At 39.9% G+C, this 25,928-nt stretch overlaps 1 long non-coding RNA gene across 3 annotated transcripts; it reads left to right on the top strand.

Annotated features, from left to right (window-relative positions):
* The first annotated feature begins 1,192 nt into the window (after positions 1-1,192).
* On the top strand, positions 1,193-22,523 carry LOC138686852 (uncharacterized). 3 transcript variants are annotated; one of them, XR_011326172.1, is made up of 4 exons: positions 1,193-1,379; positions 5,560-5,632; positions 6,660-6,728; positions 20,085-22,523. It is a non-coding gene; the product is annotated as an uncharacterized lncRNA (long non-coding RNA). The 3 variants fall into 3 exon arrangements; XR_011326174.1 differs by having other exon boundaries at positions 6,676-6,728; XR_011326173.1 differs by lacking the exon at positions 20,085-22,523 and adding an exon at positions 10,961-12,893.
* Positions 22,524-25,928: the final 3,405 nt, after the last annotated feature.

Genomic DNA, 25,928 nt, shown 5'->3' on the forward strand with positions numbered 1-25,928 from the left:
TGTTATCAAATGAGGAGAGAGAAGTAATAGGTTGCTGGCCAGGATAACGTAGTAATGTCATCACACACACCAGCCTGTATTTGTTGGTTATGTTTTCCCAAATGCTGTACTCCTTTCCCTTTAGTGTAATAAGAATGTAATAAAGATTATTATGAGCGAGAGTGCATCAGCTCCTGGGGCATTCAGAGCTGGTTGTTAACTTTTCCCTGGTTTCAAAATGGAGTCTTGAGCTGTAGCGGTCGGTAGTTGTCAAAGGACCTGGCAGATGTTTGGAGATGGCCTTTCTGCTTGCTGCGATGGCGACAGCTGAAGTGGCACCAAACACACAACATGAAAAAGAAAAAAAAGAAAAACTATTACACGTTCTCTAATTTAAATCAGTTGATCATCTGTGGAGCTGCATTAATAGAGAATGCAGATATGATTTTAATACAGCTTTATTTTTTACGCGTTAAGAAAGGGAATGATTGTTAACCTTTATAAGCTTCATTTTGGAAGCACTTTTAGTTCATGTTCTGAAATGGTTTTTCGCCCAATTAATGCGTTCCTAACTTTGAGATGATGATGATTTCTGCCTTTTAGTATTTTTCAGGGGCACTTTGTTTTTAAGATTAAATATTGCAGACCCACTTCTCAAGATTTTCTTTAAAAGGGCACATGCTTCATTCAGCTCATTTCATTACTGACCTCAAGATTTTCTTAAGGGCACGTGCTTTACTCAGCTCATTTCATTACTGGCCTGACAGTTCTCCGAGTCTGCATTTTTTAATTTGTTTCTTAACAGAAATGCAATGAGACCGTAATGAGAAGCTATAATTAGCACTAATGAGGCCTCCCGGAATGAACAGTCACCACTACATGTCACCGTCCCTAAAAATAATAAGGTTTCTGCGCCTCCGGTTGCTCCTTTCCCCCGGTACCCAGGCGGAGCCGATACTGCTGCCCTGAGGCGCTGGCCGCTGGCGGCAGCCGCTGCCTCTCGTAGTTGCTGTGCCGGGCGAGGGCTTCTCTGCGGCTGCCAGCCATCGCAGACCCCTCCAAACCCGGACGCCTCCGGGAGGAGAAGGAGCCGAGGCCTCGACGGCGGCCGCCACAGCAGGGGGGGCTGTTGGCGCAGCCAACGCGGCCCGGCCCGCCGCGGCCCGGCCCCGCCCGGCGCGGCCCGGCCCGGCCCGGCCCGGCGCCCCGCGGGGCCGGAGCCGCGGGGCCCCTCCGCGCCGGGCGGCCGCTGGCGCAGGCCTGGGCGGGGAGGCTGGTGTTGCAGAGTCGTGCCGTTAGAGGACCCTACCCTCGCGGCTGCTTGCTTCGTGTTCCAGGAGCCCGAATGTGGCACGTCTTTAACCTTAATTTGTCACGGATGAAAACAGCAGCTCAGTAAAGTGCGTCCCATGCAGATGTGACATACCGGACTCTTGGGGCGGGCGGGAATGGGGAGTGATGCCAGTTAGATCAGTGGAGTGACAGCAGGTCACATAGGAATCAGACACGTTATGGTTTCTGAGAACGTTGAATTATTTGGTAAGGATACACTTTTTAAAATACTTGTTTTAACCAAAATCCATCTGAAAAAGCTGCTGCTTCAGATGTACCAAATAAGATTTAAAATATTTTTTAATTCCTATATTAATTTATCTTACGCTGTTGTCGACTTACTGACGTTTTGATAGGTGATTTAAGTAAGGCCATTATAGGAAAAGGGGGTTTATTGTTCAACAAATAGTCTGTATCCTTGGAATTTTATAAAAGTTTGTTGCACTAAATAACAGCTGTTAACTCTTGTTGAGTATCTTTAGTATGCACAATTCATAGTGCTTTACAAATCATTATAAACATTACATTGTTTCACAAACAATGCCATTTACGTCACAGAGAAGCCAAGAGACGCGGAGCAGACTGCTGAGAAGACTGGAAATAATGAGCTAGTCCTCTGACCCCATTTTGATGACTCTTTGACCCAAAAAGCGGGTAATGCTTGATAGGCGGGTAAGGCTGATAATCCTGGGCCTCTAAGGGGGTTACAAATTGCGTGCAGTAAACCTTAGAATCTCTGGTGTTCACATCAGGCTCAGAGATCTATCCATGGTTTCAATACTTACCGAAACACACCTGACATCTGCTAGAAGGGAGGGTTCCTTGCTGTCGGCTGCAGTATTTTGAGTATAGAATATAGTACAGAAAGTGTATGTCTGACCTTTGTGTCAAAGTTAAATTGCCCTGGATGTTCTCCCTGCAGTTCTTCTGGGGAGGTGAGGATTGACCTTATCCTCACTTTTTAAGAAGAAAATGTTGTGGACTAACTAGTACGACTACTAAATGATGAGGTCTTTGTTTTCCGTAGTTACAGCAGCTTTATAGAACCAAATCTAACCTTACTCTGTCAACAGCCAACTGCAAACCCTCATTACCTTTTGTACAGTTCGCATCAAGTCCCTTGGCCTGATTCTGCCAGAGAGCTCCAGGCGGCTTTAGGTAACTGTTCTCACAGTATCATTTGTCAGACCAAGGTTTTGACTTACGCAAAATCAGAAGGGAGAACAGTCATCACCTGATTGCCAAGTCATGGTTTCAAGTGGGAGAACACAGGGAAAGAAAACTGTTACTAAATCTTTCAAATGTTAAATTATTTTAACTAATTTTACCCTCAGTTTCATTCACCACTAATTAAAGTTCATTTATAAACAGAAGAAAAAAAAGTCCTAGCCAGTGATGATAAATGTTTTGTGAAATACTTTATTTATAATAAATAATGGAATAAATTGTAAAGAAGCCTGGATTCAGTAAATGTGTACACTGACTATGAAAATTGCCAGGAAGTCTTTATAGAGAGAGTCTCTCTCATGAAAAACATCAGTTTCATTATTGCCTATTACACAGGACCAAGTCCATAACAAGTTAACATGTATGACACTAATCCTGCAGTGTGCACATCTGGGGCCTAAATGATACAGAATATTTTTCTGGGGTTTTTTTTTCCCCCTTATGTTTAAAGAGCTAGATTTGCATTTCAAGTTGATGCCTATTTTAAGTCTCTTGTTTTGGGGGATTATTAGTTTTTTAATATTTTAGAGGTCTTATGTCCATCTGCTTAGTTCATCTGAACTTCTGGCCGCTTTAAGATGTTTCAAATTTGACACCTAAAAATTGAGATGCAAATGACTTCTGATGCTTTGATAGCAGTACAGTGTGTTGTATTTTTAAATGTATCTTGATTTATGTGTTTCTTAGTGCAGTTAATAACTTATTTGCTTACAGTTAGCTGGAGTGGCCTGCAGCTGCTCCACTGAAATCTGTGGGTGTTTTTTAGCTTTGACACCAGCGTGAGCCTGGCTCTGCTCTAACCTAGACGCTGTGCAGCTGCTTTTTACCATACTTGCATGGCTATGATAACATCGTATTAGTCAGAACAATGAGGAGGCAGAAGCAGAGCTAAAATTGAAGCTTTAAGGATCTGACTCATTCCGTTTCTGGCACAACGAGGTGCAAATTGCACTTCCTGAGTTTGCAGCACACCTAGCAAACCTCAATTACAGCACACCCCAAATGCGCTATGCTATGAAAAGGCCTGCTCACTGCCTCAGCGCATACCCATTAACTTGCATGTTGTTGCTTCTCGTTGCTAATTTAATGTTGGTAGCGGCTTCTTGTAGGATGTTAGCTGAAAGCAGGCTTTGTGTTGTTGCAATTCTCCTTACCAGTTTTGCAGTCTTTGCTCACCGTCACTGGGAGAGGACTGCTTGTAGTAACAGTATCCTGATAATCTTCAGCTTGACAATAACTTGACCGATGTAGGGCCCCCATCCTCTCTGCCCTTACCTTTTGATATTGACAAGGGGAATACTAGTAATTGCAGTACCACTCAAGGTGGTAATAAGCAGCATATCGCCTAGTGGTTTTTTTTCTCAGAAATAGCAATAAACCTGCTTCTCAGATGTGTTCCATCTGTTCCATCAACCAGAATAATTTTATGACCCCAATTCCATATAATTGTATCCAAAAAAAGCCCAAAGCTGGCAAGTGCACTGGCGTCTTGCTGAAAGCACGTTGCAGCCCCTTTCAAGCCACAAGCCCTGGTCTGAGAAATACCAACAAAAGGTAGTGCACTGTAGTAATGTAAGTCAGATTCAGCATATACTGTGCATGGAGATAGCCACAAGGTATGCTCAGCATGAGGAACCCACAAAAGGAAATTCTGTCTGCAAATCCGTGGTGGCTAGAGCAAAGGAGGAGCTTTCAAGGGCAAGTCAGAGAAGATGGTAGACATGTTTTACCCAGTGCCCTTGTCGTTACACAAAATATTCTGGTGCAGATATCCCTGCTTGCTGCTGTTTTCTACACAGGATACCAGTTTGCAGCTGGTAGTGAACATGAACAAAGCAAGGCATGCTTGTCGAATCCCGAGGTTGGAGCGACTCAGGTTCGTGGATTTCCTTAGTCAGAATTGAGGTGAAACAACACCAGGGAAGTTCAAACAACAATCAACATTTATTCAGCCAAGCTAACCTTGCCCAAGTACAAGTGAACTTACCAATATGAACCGTGCATCATGTCATTAAGCCGCCATTTGAAAAGAGAAGGCAGGTGTAGAAAAAGAAGTGGAAAAAAGGAGAACAAAACTGTGTCAGTGAACTGTACAACACATGCTAACCATACATAAGCCTTAGTTATTTGGGGATAAATTCAAAGAAGAAAATATGGAGAGCCCTCCACTGAGTCATGAGCTTCAGAGCAGACCCCCTTGCTTTCTAGACTCCTTCTCAAAGAGGAGCCCAGGGGCAGCTAGAGCTCACTCCTAGTCCCAGACTTGGTCAACAGTTTATGTTTAAAAGGATGAGGTGTAGGGACTGGGGCAGGGGAGGAAAGAGAGGAAGAAAGAGAGAAGAAAAGCATTTCACCAGTCCTGGGTCCAGCGTTGGTCCAGCCAGTCTAGAGATCCAGTTCTGGAGGGTGCACACCGAGAACTCGTCTTCCCTTCTTTTATACCTCAAGGGTCTGCCCCTGTAGGTGGGAATTTGCCATCATTGAGCAAGTGCAGTGCGAGCTCAGGAGTGTTCCAGAAGATGAGTCGGTGGTCTCGACATGCGCAGTTCGCGTTCCCAGGATTCTCTGAAAATGGGTCGGTGGGCTTGGGGGGTCATTGGGGAATTGCTTCTCTCTCCCTGCAGGCATGACCGCTATCTGGCCTTTCCTCCAGGTGCATATATTGTGCTTCTTCTCATGGTTGCTTAAGATAAGGAATTGTGGCTTTGGAGAAGCACCGTCCCACCCTCTGTGGGGCCTTCTCCTCCAGCCACATTTTCCTGTTCACACAACTCCGGTGCTTTTACAGAGGCCATCTTCTCCACCAAAGTTCTTTATCGAATGTCTGAGACATTACCTATAATTTGTCAGACCATCACAATGCTCCAGCTAACTTTTTAGGACTTTCATAGACATCTGCTTTGGGGAAAGGCTTTTTTGTTGTCATTCTAAGGCTTGGAACCAAAATTTGGATCAAAAATTTGGAGGTTTTGTGGTTGTTTAATCCACATTTTCCAAGCCACTTATGTTTTTCTTCCACAGTTAAAATTCACTGTGTACATTTGAGATTCTCAAAACTGATTAAGAGAGTCCCAGGAACGAATTTTCATTAAAGGTGAGTTAATTTTTCAGTTATATTGTTATTTACATGTATTTATTTCTACAGCACTTAGAAGATGCTCTCTTGAAACCCCCTGGACAAATGGAAGGCCATAGTACTTTATAAAAACAGCAACGATCCAATCTCAGATGCAGAACTGACTAATAAGCAGTGAGAATGGGTAGTGCTGATGTATAAGGAGGTATGCTTGCTCAATCACATCTTTCATCTTGATTATCTATACTTACCTTACTGAGTGCCATGACCTTGTAAGAATCACTCAACCTATTTCCCATGGGCTATTCTTTTCCCTATTCCTTCTCATATTACTTTTAATATTCCATTTTTTAAGAGGATTTATTTCTGAAACACTTCATGCATTTCTTAGAAAATTTTGAAACAGCTTTGAAGGCTTGTTTAAGGGACAGGTGAGGTGAACTACATGCAATTAAATAGTTTATATCATTCATGCCATAAGAAAAATACCAAAAGCTCTTTTTTTTCTATTGTACCTGGGTGGAAGAAGGATTTTTGTAAAATTTTCAGAGAGGAATCGTAGAAAATATATTGGGAACCCAAAGAATATTGACAGAATGATAGAGCGTCCTCCCCAAATAACAAAAAATTTGGACAATGGGTGTATATGTTCCCTTTTCTGTGAAGGAGAATCAGAGCAGCTCAATTGTGTATCATATGCCATAGGCTATTAACAGGTATTCTACTTAACACAACTAATTAATTAGGAGAATTACATTCTAAGCAGAGGATCTGAGTTTTGTTACTTCTTCTGTTTCTATAAAAATTCAGACAACCATGGTAAATCTATGATAGCTGTGAAGCTATTGTATTTATGACAATATTTGTATCTCTTGCTATTACTCTTTTGGTTGAGTCTGTGGTGGCATAAAAACATTGTAAATGCCTAGAGAAAGATTTACATTCTAAATACGTAAAGACATCCTAGACGTTTTGTTTTTTAAAGTAGCTTCTTTATTTTAGCTTCTCTTTTAATTTCTTTTGCTTCTTCTTTTACGATGAGCAGTATTTTAACAACACAGGGAAGGAAACAGAAGCATGAACTACTCCAGTTTCAACAGAGACAAAATACAAGGTAGGTTAATTTTTTTGAACATACAATCAAATTATATCATATTCCTTTAATTATCAGGTGTTGATAGGCATGAGTGTACTGTTGAAATGCATATTATCTCTTTTTTTTAAACTCATGTTTTCCAAATAAAAGCCTGGATATTCTCTACATGAAACTCTTAAAAATAAAAGGTTGAATTTAAGACTACAGTTTGTGTGACACTGAAAGAATAAAACTATACCCAGTAGCCTAAACTTCAGATGAATGGGAATACACCAGATTATTCTTCTCAGTAGTAAGAAAAACTGCGCCTGGAAAATGTACTTTTATATTTAAACTCTGCAGGATATATTTGAAAATTAATCTTGATATTCTTCAGTGAGTCTGCTCCCTAAGATTTGATGACATATGTCTTTAAATATTGCCTTATTACCAAATTTTCCTACTTCTGAATTATTTTTAGATCATCATTCTCATAATTTAAGTTCACTGTGTTCCTACACTCTTTTTGTATTGTGAAACTTCTCCAAATGACATTCCTGAATTTCAGAATAGATTATTGGTACAAAACCAAAATACTTTTGAATGTGTCCCATCTTCTTAACTTTTTACCTATAGTTAACAACATTCTTTCTCATGAGTCTGAATAAAATGGGGATACAAGCTAGAAAGCATTTAGCATCAAATCCCGCAATCACACTTCCATCTCGATCCAGTCCTGTCCCATTGAAACCAGCAGTACCCTTATGCTTCAGTGGAAGACAACCTGTTATGTTAGCAGGAATTATACATAATTTTCTGGCATCATGTACTTTGATCTCTGGTAGGTTTTTTACATCTAAAGACAGTAAAGAAGTCAGAAAGTGTCCTTCCAGGCATCTAGGTTTCCTTTGTTTTTACTTAGGATGAGTATCATTGTGGTCCCAGGCAGGAGGAAATGAAAAATCAGAAATCAGGAGTTCAGATCATAAATAATAGAACATTCTGGGTACATATGTAATAGTTCTGAGAGGAAAGAAGTCATCACAATGTACGTAAATAAGGCACTTTTGCACTGTAGAGAGATGATTGTCTTTAAATAACATGGTGGTTGTATTTGTCCTGTTTTGCAACAAGACATTGTTCTTGCTGGTGTGTTGTTACTATATCACATAGGTGGCAGAGAAGCCTACAGACATATTGCAAATTTGGAGTTTTTTTCCAAATAGAATTAGATCCAGTCAGTTTCATAACATTATGAACAGTTTAGAAATACCTTGTCTGAACATCAGTGTGACCTCTTCACAAGTGATGCCTTCCTAGCAACTCACATTGTAATCCACATTTTTTTCTTGTTTGAAATCTCCCTCTTATTAGGATTACAATTAGAATTAGGCCAGCATCAGAGCTGTTCATATGGTGCTGTTTGGGATGAAATTCAGTTTCCTAAATAGAGGCTTCCAGGGCCTTTTAAAACATCCTGAGTTGCCCAAGACATCCATATGGGGCTGTCAGAATAAGGAGACCCTTATTCTTTTGGAGCACAAAGTGGTTGAAAGGTGGGACACACTATAGCTGCCTGTTTTTAGGTAGGTGAAATCCCCTCCATGCTGTCAGCAGACAGCGTAGAGTCAGTACTGTCACAGCTACTGCCACTGTTGAAAGGGGAGCTCCTTCTCATGTCACATAGCAGCATCACTGACTGCAGGAAGGACCACATAGTCCCCTTAGATACAGACACTTCACCATGATACTGGCTGAGCAGTTAGTAAATACGAGGTCCTGAATGTCAGATTGGCCTGCCCATCTTGAGAGGGTGGAGTTTCCTTCTGCTGAGAGTGTATTCTGTTTTATTTGCATTACCAGACCTCTTCAGCAGCTAAATATATAAGTATTATAAATCTTTTTATTTCCATAGTGACCAAACTTTCAGATTTTCAGTGACTCAGATTATGAAAAATTTGTAAACATATTAAGTCAAAATTAGTATGGAGTTTTGAAAGTCAATAGATGTAGCAATTATAAAAGATAGTATAAAACAGATTAGAGTGGAGATCTGGTTTTAATTTCCTTTAAATCTTTCCTAATTTATCAGTGTAATGCCCATTAGTAGTGCCTGAAATAATACAACTAACATATATCATGGGTTTATTATTTTGTGTAAGTCCCAAAATGGAAGAGCTTTGCTTCTATAGATAGTCTAATTAAAAACTCCAAATGAAATCTGTGATGCTTTTAAAAAGAAGCTTTAGCTTCATCTGTAAACATTGCTGATGCATAAACAGGTTTCATTTCCTATTAAATCCAGTGTTAACATTTTTTAAGCTTTTAATATTGGAAAATCTGCAAGATGAAGACTTCTATTCTATACCAGGAAATTCCTTCAACTATGGCAGAGGGCTACAGAAGATTTCCTAGAAAAACAGAAATAGTCCTAGAAAAAAAATTCCTAGAATATCCTAGAAAGGTATCAGTGTGGCATTGAGCAATATGCAATCTAGACCTTACAAGATGTCCTGGAATTGTTGTGGTGAAGCCCATGAAATGTTAGAGAAACTGCTAAATTAGGGTAATCTGTCTCTCAGTATCTGCCAGGATGATATGAAGGCTGCTCTTGGTTATTCTGGTAGCTGAATAGTCTACCAAATGAGGACAGCTCAAAGGTGGCTTAAAACTGTGGCATCTCAGAAATCCTGTTTCTTCAGCCACGCAAGTAAAACCTGTGGGGCTTTGTTTCAGTATTTCTCACCCACACATAATTACTATTAAGCTAATAGAGTCACACTAGTGTAAAGCCGGTCCAATCTAAATAAGAGCAATAGACAGTGATTGCCTTTGTGGCAGATGAAAACAAAATCTTGTTTCCATCCCAGTGCCTCAACTCTCAAGTTTCCAGTGAAAATCCTGGGGACTCTGATATGCTGAGTCAAAAAAGGCTCTGCTGTCCCAGACTATGCATTTAATCTTGCATTTTTTAAACAAAAAAAAATTTCACTTTTGCAAAGAGTGATATAAATATTAGATAGGTGAAAATACTCTATGAATTTCTAAACAGACAGGTAGTATAAAGATATGTAGCATGTGAAAGTTTTGCTGTAATATGATAATCCTGAGCGTCTGTATTGAATTGGGTTGTATTGTTCAGAAAAGATGCACTGCGGTAAGACATATTGATATTGATCACGCCCTGTTAAAGATCCTTCTGATTTTGCAGACTACCTCCTAATAGCCATCTTGCATCTAAGCACAGAACTGAGGTTCCTGTTAAATGCCAACTAGGAGCACTGCAGACAGCATGGAGCTGCTGCCCACACTGGGTGTGAAGCCATGCTTGAATGTGTTGTGGGTAAAGACTTGTGTGAACAGGCCCCATGGCTCCATTACAAGAGCTGTGAAAATTCATAAATTGAAATTTTACAGTATGCCTGCATACTGATCTAAATCAGCATACAGATCTTGACTGCAGATAAGGCCCTTAAGCTACTGTTTCCTTTTGCCCATAGATAGGAGATGACCAACTGATAGACAAATGACTAAGCAAAGCATTAGTTATTTATGCACATATGAAGTTAACTTTCTAGGGCCCCTGACAACCACAGGAGACAGCGGTTTAGTTTTACTTTGTCTATTCTGCATATTCTAGCAAAAACAATAGCAGTTTTCTGTGTATTTAGTGCATACTTTCGATGAGTTCATCCTTGTACACAACAAATGGAAGACAGAGTGCCTACTGTATATGTATATTTCTGGCTGAAGTAGCTAACTGTCCCACTTGCTAAACAGATTATATTAGGAGACCAGGACACTGTTTTGTGACAATGCGGTGCATTTTAAAAATAGCTCCAGATGCCAGTGTTGGCACTGTTGAACCGAAGCTGTATGACTGCACAGAACCCTGGTAAAAACAGAAGCTGGCCTGTGTGGAGTAGTTTGAAGCTTTGGAGCCATAACTCTGAAGTGATGCATTAGTGTCAATAGGGTGACAGGTAGAGGTGACTCTGCCTCCTGTGAGGGAAGCTGTAGTCGCTGGCCACTGCTTTCCCTTTTGTTTAAATAAAAGAAAATGTTAATGTTTCTCTTTTTGTGAAAAGCAAGTACACATGCAATGTCTGTCCCTGATACATTCATCAAAATAAACTTCCTATACTCTCTGTTTTTCCCAAAACTTTTTGCTGCATGTGTAGATGATTTTAAAGCATGCTTATCTCTTCTTCATGTGCTCAAAGGCCACATATATCTATGGATACTACATGTCACTTTCTTGCACCATGCAGACTCAGTAAGGAGATGCTGACTATGCCTCATCCATGTACTGTCTGTATTCAGAAGTATTCTTGAAGAAGATAACTGTAGGTATATTATGTAAAATCTAGCTATACAGTTTTGTCAAGTCAGAAACTATATGTAGTACCTGTGTTTATGGCTTACTGTTATCTAATAACCAACTACAGGCTGGTCTTAGATGTAATAAAAATGAGGCCACTGTGTTCTCAGAAGCAGCCATATTAGCCTGGAAACCTGCTTGTCTGTAGTAAGCCTGTGGCTAACAGTTGAGTGACAGCTAGCCATGAGCAAAATGAAATTTGCATCAAAGTTATTATATGACTTTTGAAAACAGGACTTATGCACCCAAATTATCTAACTGCTTTGGAAAGGCTTAAACTCTAGTATCTGTGTACATACATACTTTCTTAGCTGATGGTCACACGGAAAAAGCTGAGACTCCTCAGATCATTTACAGTATCCTCCTTGCCTCTAAAATATCATTCTTTGAGTGCTTGTCTCTGTTTTCAAGTATTAAGTTCAGTCTTCTTAGTAATGTGTGTGTTGGTTAAATGCAGGGAGCATCTATTAAAGATGCCTGAAAATCAAACACAAATTAAATTGCAAGTTATCTCAAGGAAACCCAGCATTTAAGACTGCATTTAAAAGATTCTGCATTTAAATAAAATTAAGAAAATATTCGAGGTTGGGGAGGCATTGAAATATCAGAAATACAAGACCCTGAGATGGCTAAACTTCAGTGGAGGACTGATGCTTACAACAGAATAGTTTCAAAGACTTTGTGCACATAACTTTTACATTTATCTGTTTTTCATTTGTGGGTTTTTTTTTAAGTTGGTAAGTAAAGCCAATTGCTAGTGACAATTGGCAAAGCCAATTTGTCTTTAAATGAAAAATCACATCCTGCTGACTAAAATTTTATCTACAATGCTGTTCAGAACGGTCATCTATTTGGATATTTGAAAGCAAACATTCAGAGCAGATTATATCTTACTAAATGCCAGGTAGATACTATCATGAATGTACTTTATTTTTCTAGTAAATGTAGTACTTGTGAAAGATTCTAGAATCATGATTTTGGAGGCTGAAATATTTTAGCCATTAGGGTTATTGTATTGCAAGTTTATTTCCCTGCACTACCCATCTGCCAACTGAGGGACCATCAAGAAAGTTCAGCGAGCATCTTATTCTCTTTATTTGTTTCTCTCTTGGTTTGCCCTATGAAATAGCATCAAATGAATCAATTTAGCTACCAAAAATTATGCTTTTTATGATGAGGATACTTTTAATTTCCATACTCTCTGTATTCATCTTTCTGCTAAATAGCTATCAAAAGGAGACAGTTAAGGATACGCTTTACAGGTTCTGGTATGAGACTCTTTCAACCATGAAAACCAATATATCCCATGTAAAGGTTACAGTAAAATCAGCTAACAAGCGTGTGCAGACAAACCTCTCTTATTGTGAATAGCTGCTAACAATGCTTGTGGTTGTGGGGGAAAATACCATCCAGCTCACTGTACAAATTATGATACCTTGGGGGTTTTGTTGGTTTGGTTTTTTTTTTTCACAGGACCTGGGAGCTGGCTTTAAAGATCATGAACATGTTCAGTAATTCATCAGAAGGAAAATGCTTAGTATCACTGCATATGGAATATGTAGTAAAAAACATCCCTTTATAGCATTGATTTAATTTGTATTACTTCAGTTAGGTTGCTAATAACAAAGATAACTTGAAAATGCTTTCAAAGGAAGAAAGAAGTTCGGTATTTTCCCCTGTGCCATCACCTCCTCTGTTGTTCCCTCTTCTGTGACCTTGGTGCTGTCTGTTATACAGTACAAGTTCTTGATGTGAGAACTTCACAATTTGTAATCTGGATAATCTTTGGAGTACAAGGAGCAAGTGGTAGAAAAGCTTTTACTTTGATGTCACTTAACCAGTGTCTTGCTGCATATGCGGGCCTTTGCAATATTTACCACCGGTGCACTCAGTGAAACACTAAGTAATCATTTGTTCTTGGATTGTAACAAAGCTTAAAGCTATTTGCCTATTACTACTATGTTGTGGTTTAACCCCAGCCAGCAACTAAGCACCACGCAGCCACTCTATCACTCCCCGCCTCAGCTGGACAGGGAAGAGAAAATATAACGAAGGGCTCATGGGTCAAGATAAGGACAGGGAGAGATCGCTCAACCAATTGCTGTCACGGGCAAAACAGTCTCGACTTGGGGAAAATTAACTTAATTTATTGCCAGTCAAACCAGAGTAGGGTAATGAGAAATAAAAACAAATCTTAAAACAACTTCCCCCCACCCCTCCCTTTTTCCTGACACAGCTTCACTCCCGGATTCTCTACCTACCCCCACCGAGGCGGCACAGGGGGACAGGGAATAGGGGTTACGATCAGTTCATCACACGTTGTCTCTGCCGCTCCTTCCTCCTCAGGGGCAGGACTCCTCACACTCTTCCCCTGCTCCAGTCTGGGGTCGCTCCCACGGGAGACAGTCCTCCACAAACTTCTCCAACGTCAGTCCTTTCCATGGGCTGCAGTTCTTCACGAACTGCTCCAGCATATGGGTCCCTTCCACGGGGTGCAGTCCTTCAGGCACAGACTGCTCCGGTGTGGGTCCCCCGCAGGGTCACAAGTCCTGCCAGAAAACCTGCTCCAGCGTGGGCTTCTCTCTCCATGGGGCCACAGGTCCTGCCAGGAGCCTGCTCCAGCACGGGCTTCCCACGGGGTCACAGCCTCCTTTGGGCATCCCCCTGCTCCAGCGTGGGGTCCTCCCCGGGCTGCAGGTGGATATCTGCTCCACCGTGGACCTCCCTGGGCTGCAGGGGGACAGCCTGCCTCACCATGGTCTTCCCCACGGGCTGCAGGGGAATCTCTGCTCCGGCGCCTGGACCATCTCCTCCCCCTCCTTCTTCACTGACCTGGGGGTCTGCAGGGCTGTTTCTCTCACATGTTCTCACTCCTCTCTCCGGTTGCAGTTTCTGTGCCTGCTGCAACTTTTTTTTTTCCCTTCTTAAATCTGTTATCCCAGTGGCGCGCGCTACCACTGTCGCTGATGGGCTCGGCCTTGGCCAGCGGTGGGTCTGTTTTGGAGCCGGCTGGCATTCGGCTCTGTCAGACATAGGGGAAGCTTCCAGCAGCTTCTCACAAAAGCCACCCCTGTACCCGCCCCCCCCCCCCCCCCAAAACCTTGCCACGCAAACCCACTACATACTAATAGAATGCATAAAAGAAAGACCAGAAGATATATCCAAAACAGAACCTCCTTGGCCAACTGTGCTTGCAGCTACTTTTGCCAGAACAGCTGGAATTGTTTTAATTGTAGTTCTTACAATCGTAATTAGCTACTGCCTCTTCTACAGGGAAGGAAAACATGCTGGCCATTTAAATAGCTTGAATAAAAAGGCCAGAAAAACTATCATTATTCATGGACTGCAAATGAGTATGCATCTTCTGCTACTTCTGATAACAGCTGTTGGAAGACACCCTGATAACACTATTTTACATTTATCAGCCTTTCTTGTTTTGTTGTTTGCACTATGCTTTAACCCTGTGGTTTATAGTCAGAGAAACAAAGTGCTGCAGACCAAGCTATTCAACAGGCAAAGACTTGGTGCACTTACTCACCACATGGCAAACAGTAATGACGTAGCAGCTATTTAGTTTACTGAGATGACTGATTCTAGATGTAAAACTCTAGCTTTTAAACCTTCTGAGAAAGTACGATCATCAGCACTGTAAAATAAAGAAGAAAGCCTCTGATACTCCTGCACATAGTGTTTTTATGACATTGGCTGGAACTTAAACGAAGTTGAACTGTTTGACTTTAACAGTTTTCATATCCTTGTTATTATGGCCATGCTACTATGAAGCGTACTATGAAACAAGATCAAGCAGAATACTGAGTATGAGTTGGCGTGTGAAAATGCTACAGGTTTGCCAAAGGAGATCTAAAGCAGGTTTTATTTTAAAAGAAATTAAAGCCTGCTTTCACTGGGCTGTAGTAACAATGGTGATTATAGAGAATACAGTGGAATCCAGCTGCAGGTAACTATTGTTAGATAGGAAAATAAAAGCAGTAAAGTAAGTTGGGATCACAGCCTTTCCAAATGCAAAATCAACTTGCAGAATCAATTATCAGAATTGTTTGTAATATTTGAAAAGATGTACACTATATTGCCTTTACTCATAACATTTAGAACAATGAAGTTTTATTAAGATTTTAGTGAATTACCATTTTTTTGTGAATTTGTCCCTTTTACTGTTGAATTCTGAAATACGTCAAAATTAGGAATGTGAATCCTTTTTATTTATTTAAAGCAATGAGTTCTTGATCTAACAATGCTGATACATTGTTCTTGTAGGACCTCTAAAAGTACTGTACTTGAGGGAAGGACATGCATATTTTTTACCTCTTGCTTCCCCCACATTCACTGTATCCCCTTAAAAGTCTAGAGGTTGCCTTTTGGAGTAAGATAAAGCTAATAAAATCTTTGGGTTTTTATTTTTAGAGAGGCTAGTTAGACATAGAAATTTGAAAAACTAGACTAATTTTTGCTGAAAATTTTTCCAGCATTGTCAATCCCAAGAGAGCCATTCATGAGTACATACACCAGAAAATGAATTGTCAGCTTTTAAATGATTACAAAAGTAAAGGAAAGCGAATCTGCTGTCCACTTGCCTTTTAATGTTTAACCTTTTAGGGTATGCTTGCTTTTAGCTTTGATATACATCTGTGAAACTAATAATTATTTTAAAATAAACAAATTTTAAAATAAAAGCTGATATTCTTCCTAATAATAGGATCCCAGAATCCTACTGTTGCAAATACTCTGATAAAGTAATCAAAATTTGATCACATAGAAGAGTTAGGTTTGATTAAGAAGTAGAAAATTGTGACACAATGTATAGGATTGTTAAGTTTGAAATAGCTAACCATAGAAACCTTACCAGGAAGTTACTAGGTTTTTCTATGTTTTGTTTTAAGAAACTAAGGAGATTGTCATGGACACCAGTTACGCTGCTTGGAAATCCCCTTATCCTTCCCATCTTGATTTGAAGATCAAGAATTCCAATCAGTAGAGTTAGGTAGAACTGACCAATGATTGTTTTGGGGTAAGAACATTGGTAAGGTTATGTAACCAACGAACCCAATCATTATAAAGGTTAAATTTAATAGTGAGCATATTATGCATTTTATGTAAAAGAACTTCTGTAACAATGACTCGACAGAAAAAGTATATAAAAACTGATGGATTTTGATACTAAGTTGGACATGTTGGGCGGAGCTATCCTCCATGTCCCCAGCACTGCAATAAAGAAGTGCCTGCTTATCTACTTTGTGTAGCTGAGTTTTTCTTCCCATTGCTAACAGTTTCTGGCGACCCAGATGGGACCTTGCAAGTGAGACTGGAAGACATTGAGTGTTGATTGAACTCCGGCCAGCACCAAGGAATTCTTGGGAAGAACCATCGCCCTCAACTCACAAAGCTCCTCACAACATTCCCTGGAAAAGGGGGTAAGGCACTTCTTTCAGAATTTGATTTGGATAGCCTGCCTGTAAGGCACAGCGAAAGCTACGCAGGGTTGGGCTCAGAGGGTACCTGTTTGCATTGAAAGCCTAGGTGTCCGCCCGTAAGTCAAAAGGGAAAACTATTGCTGGGTTGGACTTTCATAATTGCCTTTTTAGTATTTTGTCGCCTGTGCTGGGTCAGACTTTGGTAGTTGTCTTTTGAGTATTTTGTTGTGTGATGGCATCAGGATCTGTAAAACTGTTTAAAAGCAAAAGTTCTGGAAATCTGACATCAGACGAAAAGATACCAAAAACATCACCATTGGGGTGTTTATTAGCACATTGGGGTGAATTGCATGACGATTTATGTAGAAGTCAGATGATTGAATATTGTAATCATTGGTGACCTTTGTATGTTTTGGAGGATCAGGAAAAATGGCCAACGAACGGAACTTTGAGTTATACTATATTGCAGTTAATGTTGTTTTGTAGGAGAGAGGGTAAATGGAGCGAAGTGCCATATGTAGATTTGTTCTTTTATTTAAGACAAAGAATGGATTGGCAAAAAGAATGTAAGTTAATTAGTCAAGATAATTTAGCGATGGCATTAACTTCGGAAAATAAGAAAATAAAGAGTTGTTGTCCAGCCTGTGATATTGGAAAGAGGTGCATTAGATGTATGGTACCAAGGGAGGATGAAATGGATTTAGAACTAGAGATAGCCCTGCTGCAGGAAGAAGATCCCCCTCCTTCACGTGCATGGGAAAGGAGTACTGAATCAGGAAGAATAATGGAACCAGATAGCAGTAGAATAGGGAATGAGGTAGAAGAAGTACCAGAAGTAGTGATTCATACCCCAGTGTCTCAGGCAACTAGACACAATCTCAATTGTTAGCTCCCTTGAGACAGGGAGTAGAACAATATGGGCCAGTATATGTAAAAGTGCCGTTTTCTATCACGGACTTCATGGCATGGAAACAAGCAGCTGGGGTGTATAGAGAAGATCCAGAGAGGTTAGGAAGAGTTGTAGAGACAATTATTAGAACTCAGGATCCTGATTGGAATGATTTGTAGGTAATATTGGATAATTTATTGGACAGTACTGAAAAACAGATGGTATTAATAACTGGAAGAGCACAGGCAGAGGCAGCACATATGAATGAAACACTCTCTGGAACTTTGGAACAGAGTTTTCCTTCAGGGGATCCCTGGTGGGATCTGAATGACACAGAACACAGAAGAAGGTTAAACAGATACCAAAAATGGGTGTTGTATGGAGTAAAGCATGCAATGCTAAAAGCCTTGAAATGGTCTAAATTATATGACGTAAAGCAAGATAAGAATGAATCTCCCTCTGTGTTCTTGGAAAGATTGAAGGAGACTGCTAGAAAATATACTGATTTAAAATTGGAAACTGAGGCAGAACAAAAACAATTGGCTTCTATCTTTATGGGACAATCAGCGCCTGATATAAGGTGAAAGCTCCAAAAATTAGAGGGAGAGAACTCAAGAAATTTAAATAAAATGCTAGAAATGACATGGAGTTTATAATAATCGAGAAAAGGAAGAAGAGCAAAGAAAAGGTTAGGGAAAGTAGATTAATAGAAGTTTTAACAGGGAGCGTGGCAAGGGGAAGAGGATGAGCTAGAGGAAGAGGAGGTTTTAGAAACTTTGGTTACAGGGAACCTAATGTACCTCTAGAGATAAATCAGTGTGCATACTGCAGGGAGGATGGACATTGGAAAAAGGATTGCCCTAAATTGAAAACAAGTCAGCAAGAAGCTGCAAGGATAATGACTCTAGATGAATGAAAGGGACTGGAGGGGAACCCAGCTGAGTCTCTGGTTACAATTAAGCTGGGAGATGATAAAGTTGAATTTTTAGTAGATAGGGGAGCAGTATATTCCGTTTTGAACACTTGTAAAGGGAAATTGGGAAATAAAATGCTAATATAATTGGAGTGACTGGGAAACAGGAAAATAAACCATTCCTTCAACCCTAAATTTAAAATTTGGAAATAAGGCAATTACACATGAATTTTTGTACATGCCAGATTGTCCGATACCTTTGTTAGGACGAGATTTGTTGTCCAAATTAAATGCACAAATAGTTTTTGAAGAAGGAGAAATCCTTTTGAAAATACCAGAATCAAAGACAGGGGAAATATTGATGATCCAGGAGAAAGTCAAGGAACAAATACCACAGGAAGTGGATGAAGCTGTTATACCTACAGTCTGGACCACAGACACACCTGGTAGGTCAAAGACAGCACAACCTGTAAAAATGGAGTTGAAAGAACAGGCAAAGCCAGTAAGAATCAAGCAGTACACAATCAAACCAGAGATTAGACAAAGAATTAAGAAATTGATTGATAAATTTTTGGAGCATGGGATTCTTGAAGAGTGCAAATCAGAATATAATACTCCAATTTTACCAGTAAGGAAACCTTCAGGTGAATATAGATTAGTTCAAGACTTAAGGGCCACAAATCAGATGGTTAAAGACATACATCCTATAGTTGCAAACCCATACACACTTTTAGCAGCATTGAGAGAGAATCATCAGTGGTTTACAGTGCTTGATTTAAAGGATGCTTTCTTTTGGATACCCTTGGAAAAGAAAAGTAAAAAGTATTTGCTTTCGAGTGGGAAAATCCACAAACAGGACGAAAAATGCAATTAACATGGACAAGATTACCGCAAGGATTCAAGAATAGTCCAATGATTTTTGGTAACCATTTGGCAAAAGAACTTGAACAGTGGAAACAAAATGACTCAGAAGCTAAACCTGGACATCTGCTTTTACAATATGTGGATGACATTTTGATTGCTACAGAAGAAAGATCAACCGGTATAAAGGTAACAACAGACCTTTTAAATTTTCTTGGTCTAAATGGGTATAAAGTATCTAGAAATAAGGCTTAGATAGCGAACCAGACTGTAAAATATCTGGACTTCGAAATTTCCAAAGGACAACAATAATTGGGAACAGACTGTAAGGAAGCAATCTGTAGTACTCCCGAGCCAAGAAATGTTAATGAATTAAGAACCTTTTTGGGAATGGCTGGGTGGTGCCGACTCTGGATAATGAATTACGATCTGATAACTAAAATGTTATATGAAGCCCAAAAGGTTGTACTATTTGTGTAGGGTCCAGAGCAACAAAAAGTCTTTTGGGTCTTAAAACAGGCTTTGATGACTGCACCAGCATTGGGACTTACAGACCTAACCAAAGACTTTCAGTTTGTTCATGAAAGGCAACATCTTGCGCTCGAGGTGCTGACCCAGAAAATGGGAAGTTGGAAGAGACCGGTTGGGTATTTCTCCAAACAGCTGGATACTGTAAGTAGAAGATGGCGTACCTGCCTTTGAGCAGTTGCTGCTACAGTGATGTTAATACAAGAAGCTCAAAAATTAACTTTGGGAAAGTGATAACGGTATATGTACCACATATGATGATCACTGTTTTAGAACAAAAGGGGGGTCATTGGCTATACCGTAGCAGAATGATGAAGTACCAGGTAATTCTGACAGAACAAGATGATGTAATTTTGAAAATGACTAACCTGGTTAACCCTGCAGTCTTTTTCAGTTCTGTACAGGAGAAAGGACAACTAGAACGTGACTGTCTGGCAACCATCAAACATGTTTATCCCAGTCGAGAAGACTTAAGAGAGAGACTGCTGGATGATGCTGATCAGGACCTGTATACAGATGGCAGCAGCTTTGTGGAAAATGGAATTTGTTACACAGAATATGCGGTGACAACTGAAAATTCTGTCATAGAAGCAAATTCTTTACCTTGCACAACTTCAGCTCAGAAGGCAGAACTGATAGCCTTGACAAGGGCATTAGAGCTAAGCAAGGAAAAGAAAGTGAATATTTGGACTGATTCAAAATATGCCTTTGGTGTAGTAGATGTCCATGGAATTCTATGGAAAGAAAGAGGATCATTATCCTCTCAAGGAACAAGCATTAAATATAAGGAAGAAATTTTACAATTAATACAAGCAGTCCAGAAACTGATTAAGGTGGCAATCATGCACTGTAAAGCACATTAGTCAGGGAATACAAAACAAATTATAGGAAATAAATTGGCAGATAGAACAGCTAGGAATGTCACAAAAAGAGATGCCTTACAAATGGTATTGATCCCTACTAAGACCATTACCAAGAGATAAACCCAAATATTCAATAGATGAGAAATGGAATGAACCTTGGACTGGTGTGAAAATTGGTTGGGCCTTAGAGTCTTTGTTGACTCCTTTAGCAACATATAGGAACAGAGAATGGATATATCAAATAACAGGATAGGTAGAAAGGTTGGCAAATGTGACCAGGACTTTGAGGATGACTTTACAAAATAGAATGGCTTTAGATATGCTCTTACTCAAAGAACATGGGGTTTGTGGATACCTGAAGGATAGAATTGACCGTTGTCGCATACACATTCCGATGTGACTCAAGATGGGGAGCATGACGGACTTACTGGAGAAGATAGAAGAAAATACTCAAAGGCTTCAACAGGACATACAAGAAACTTTGGATAGATAAAATCTTCAGTGGATTGGGATGGAATTTGAGTTCATGGGTAAAATCACTGATTAGCACTGTATTAGTCTTGTTAATAGTCTTTTTAACAATTATTTTGATCTACTATTGTTTAAAGAAACAAATAAACAACAAAAACTAATTTAATTGAATGATTATCCAAGCAGTGGCTAGACAACAGGATGAAAAGGAATTGATGCCAAGGCTCCCACCAGCATATAATGAATAAAATAGAGTATTAATAATGCTTATAAAAATAATAATCAAATTTTGAAGAAGGATGAAAGTATTGAAATTATTTTCAAAACTTTCAAAGAGGGAAAATGTTGCAAATACTCTGATAAAGTAATCAAAATTTGATCACATAGAAGAGTTAGGTTTGATTAAGAAGTAGAAAATTGTGACACAATGTATAGGATTGTTAAGTTTGAAATAGCTAACCATAGAAACCTTACCAGGAAGTTACTAGGTTTTTCTATGTTTTGTTTTAAGAAACTAAGGAGATTGTCATGGACACCAGTTACGCTGCTTGGAAATCCCCTTATCCTTCCCATCTTGATTTGAAGATCAAGAATTCCAATCAGTAGAGTTAGGTAGAACTGACCAATGATTGTTTTGGGGTAAGAACATTGGTAAGGTTATGTAACCAACGAACCCAATCATTATAAAGGTTAAATTTAATAGTGAGCATATTATGCATTTTATGTAAAAGAACTTCTGTAACAATGACTCGACAGAAAAAGTATATAAAAACTGATGGATTTTGATACTAAGTTGGACACGTTGGGCGGAGCTATCCTCCATGTCCCCACTGCTGCAATAAAGAAGTGCCTGCTTATCTACTTTGTGTAGCTGAGTTTTTCTTCCCATTGCTAACGCTATCCCATGATGCTGTGATGAGGAAAAAAGTTACACTGTACTTCAGGATAAAATTTCAGTAACTTCTGCATTAATGTATGATTCACTACATAATTATATGCTTAACCTGTGACATTTAAATTTGAAAGCAATGGCCTTGTGTATGTGATCTTACTTTTGCAGATCTAACAAGCAGATGAAAAAGAGAAGAAAACTGCTTATTTAGCAGTGAGTTTAGATGAACCAATGATATCCTGCGCTGACACCCAAAGTACAAAAAAAAAATGAGGAAGTATGAGCCCAACCACTTGCCAATTTCGTCCGTGATCAGGCAGCAGATAAGCTGTTTTCAGCCTGGCATTTACTTTAGCTTAGTATCATCACAAGCACAGCGCAATTTGCACAGGAACTGAAAACTAAAGCCAGCTGATAATGAGCTCCACTTTGCCAGTTGGAATGAGCCCTGAATTTTAGGTGTGATGGGGAAAAAACTTTCCTGCCTCACAGGCTAGCGTAAACAGAGAGAATGGTATCCAAGCAGTGACTTGGAAAAAAATGGCCTGAGGTTTGTGTGTAAGCTGAGCCCTGCTTGCAGGCTAGTGCTGCTTGTTGCCTGGCAGGAACCTGCCTGGAGCTGCCAGCTCGGTGCTGCTCACTAGTGCCCTTGTACAGCCACCACGGAGGGCCGTGGGCTGGGCAGCTCTGCGGAGCCTTGCAGGCTGCCCTGGAACTGTGCTTTCCCGAGTGCTTGTTTAAACCTAAAGCTCAGTGAAGAAAACATCACAGGATGTCAGAAACAACATATGAACCCTGAAGTGTACATTCACACCTAATAAACATGTCTTCCGGAGATGTACGTATTTCAGCATCACTGAAATGCTATGTAAAAATACAAAAACAAACTATATAATGATACCATAGGTCCATATTAACAATGGAAGTTAAAAATTGTCAGACAAACAATAGAAGATAAAAACCCAAAGATGTGGTTTTTAAGTATTCTTTTTCACCATAAATAAATTGAAATCCTGCTGCTTTTCTTATTTCATCTTGTTATGCACAGTGTTGAAACAGGGGAGGAGAGAAGGTGAGAAGAGTCCTGCTATAGGGAGGTGGGGAAAGTCCAAGCTGATAGATGGAAAAAAGTGCTGTCTGTTTGAAAACTGGAGTAACACAGTATGAAGCAGTCCATTCTGAGTATCACTTAACTGCATTGCAAATACAGTACCAGATTTAGAATAACCACAAATTGAAACCTGAATAGTGGTGGAAACTGTCATCTCTACAGAATTTTGGTAACATGAGTAGAGTGATCAAGGGGGTCTCTCTTCTGACTGTCTTGTTCACAAGCGCTTGTTGCCCTGGCAAAGAGTCTTTTATGTCCTAGATACCAGGAAGCAGTTCTCAGTTTTCCCTTACTATGGTTTCTTTGGGGTTATAGCCCTAGGAGCAGATGGTCCTAAGTTCAGTCACTAGTGCGCCTTTATGTTGGCTGTTACAACCATAGTAATTTCAGTATCTTTTAAAGGCAGAGTTTACAGTTAAATTAAATTCCGGTTGATAAACCTTTAGGTAATACCAGATTTTTGCATAGTTTAATTATTAGTAAGATGATTATAGACCACAAGCTAAGGCAACCACAGACTTTTTCAAATATGCCCAGCAAGTTATATTTCACAAGATGCTAAACATTCCAGAAGTGTCAAACCCTTTTTTCCAATAGAGCTCCTCCTAATAAAAGTAAGGGGTAATGCCAGTGGAATTTTTGTCAAGTAGGCAAAAGCTAATGAGGGATGTAACTAATTTCTGACTTTTTCCCTTTATCCCATATGAGAGTTCTAAAATTGCTACTTTTGCTTTGTTGTGGTTTTATGCTTTAGCTGTTTTGTCCCTGCTCTTCCTCTGCATTTGGCCGGACATTCGTCCATTTTATAGCAGCAGAGAAGCTCAAACAGCAGAAGAAGCCAACCTGCTTTCCCACAGTGAGTAACCACAGGCTTGAAATGGCTGAGAACTATGTGCCACATCGAAAAAAAGAGACATGGAGACAGATTATCCTCGTTCTGACCCTCTTCCCTTCAGTGGATTATGATTGTTATTGCTGGTTATGATATTCATATATTCTCCATTGTTAATGGAGAAGATGTATTGTGATGATTTATACAGAGGATTTCAGAGTGATGATGGCTGTTGATGGGTTATGATTTCAGAAAATGTAGATAGAAGCGCCTTGGAGTGTATCTTCAAGCTTGCCTTCACTACAAATGTTCTACTGTCCTGCAAAGTTTTTCAACACTAGTTCCAGGAAGCTCTCTCTCTCAGGCAATGTGGTTTTGCCCACATGTAAAGATAGGTTGGGAGATTTTACACATGCTGATTGAAAACAGTCCTTGGGTCTAAATAGGGTGGAGGCTAGACAGCAGTTTAATAGACCAGCAAATATATTCTCATCCACAGGAGCTGACATCTGCTGGCAGTAACTGCCATCATGGGATTAGTTTTCCAAATTTTAGATATTTCAGGAGAAAGCATGCTTTTATATGTATTTTTACCTTTTAGTGTTTCTGTTCTGAAGTAAAGCTGACATCATGTATATCATGAGTATTCTCTCTCAGTGTCTTCAAATCAAAAGGTGATAGGTTTTGGTGATAGGTCTTGTTTTCTGTATTTGCAAGCACAGTGAGTAGTGTGGTCTCTGACAGTGAAGCAGTGTGCTTTTCAGTGCATTTTTCATTGACAACAGAGATCCTGGAAATCAAGTTACGCCCTTACTGGTATATGTTCAGCCTGGCTTCCTAAGCCTAGAGCTTCAGTAGCACTTACAGTAGGACCATATTGACTTCACTGAATTTGCAGTGATGTAGCAGATTGAAATTCAGCTTGAGAAAGAGGGAAACAGATTCTCAGCTGAGCAAAGAGAAGTTGAACTTACATGATTAGTTTCCAAAACAGATTCACTTGCAGCGTTAGACGTTTCCAACAAAGCTGGTTACACATTGCTGGCAAAAGATTTTGTGAACATGTTTTGCTTGGATTGTTCTGCTTTGTCAGTGTGGTTTGGAACACAAAGGCTATTGTTGAAAAAAACATGAATGTTGATTTGCATTCCATTGCTGGGTTATTACACAGGGTGTGGAAAGAAAAAGCAAGCTCTGATTTAAAAAAAAAAGAAACAAAACATTGTTTCCTTTTCCCTTTCTTCTTCCTCCTGCCTGGTTCTCCTTTATTTTAATGTTTCTTCTCCGGACTATGCTCTCTGAGACAGTGAGTGTCCTCTAGCACTTTTAGGCAAATATAAGTGCATCCACAACTGTGTCTGTAGAATAGAATAGAATAGAATATTGTGTTGGAAGGGACCTACAACAATCATCTAGTCCAGCTGCCTATAGATCATCTAGCAGAGCTATATAAATTAAAAAAATGAACTTAACTTACAGATTCAATTCTATAATGATGTCTGTGAGCAGTGACACTTGCAATATACCTGCTCTGAAATTAGGAGGTAACTGCAGTATGCAAATCCATATCCAAGCTATTCCAGAAAACTCTGGGTGTAGTTTCAGAAGTGGCATAGACCGCGCTTAGACCACACTGCCACCACATCTGCCACCACCCATTGATTCTCAACCTTGAGCCACATGCTCCAGGAGCCTCCATAGCCCTAGTTCTAGTGTTCAGATAGCAGTGTGGTGAGACGGATGAGCTCACTAATACAACCAGAAATAACCTTACCAAAGAGGGTTAGTTTTCAGTTGAACTGGTGAGCTGGTCTGGCTCAACGTGCAGCCTCACAAGCACTAAGGTTAGCATAACGAGGGTAGAAGGAACAGGACACAGGAAAGGGGAAAGAGTAGGACTGTCAGGGCCCTGAAGGCACTAATAAGCCTTTATTGGCCCGACCTGGGGCCTCCCCACACCACTGCCCATGGGCCCAGGGGCTCTATTTAAGTTCAGGTGTATCTGTTCCTACCACAGCCATACTTGTGCCTGTCTGTAGGTCCTGTTGATCTGGGTCATTGTGGACTGT

The sequence above is a fragment of the Haliaeetus albicilla genome, chromosome 9 (assembly GCF_947461875.1).
Source record: "Haliaeetus albicilla chromosome 9, bHalAlb1.1, whole genome shotgun sequence".
Taxonomy (NCBI): domain Eukaryota; kingdom Metazoa; phylum Chordata; class Aves; order Accipitriformes; family Accipitridae; genus Haliaeetus; species Haliaeetus albicilla.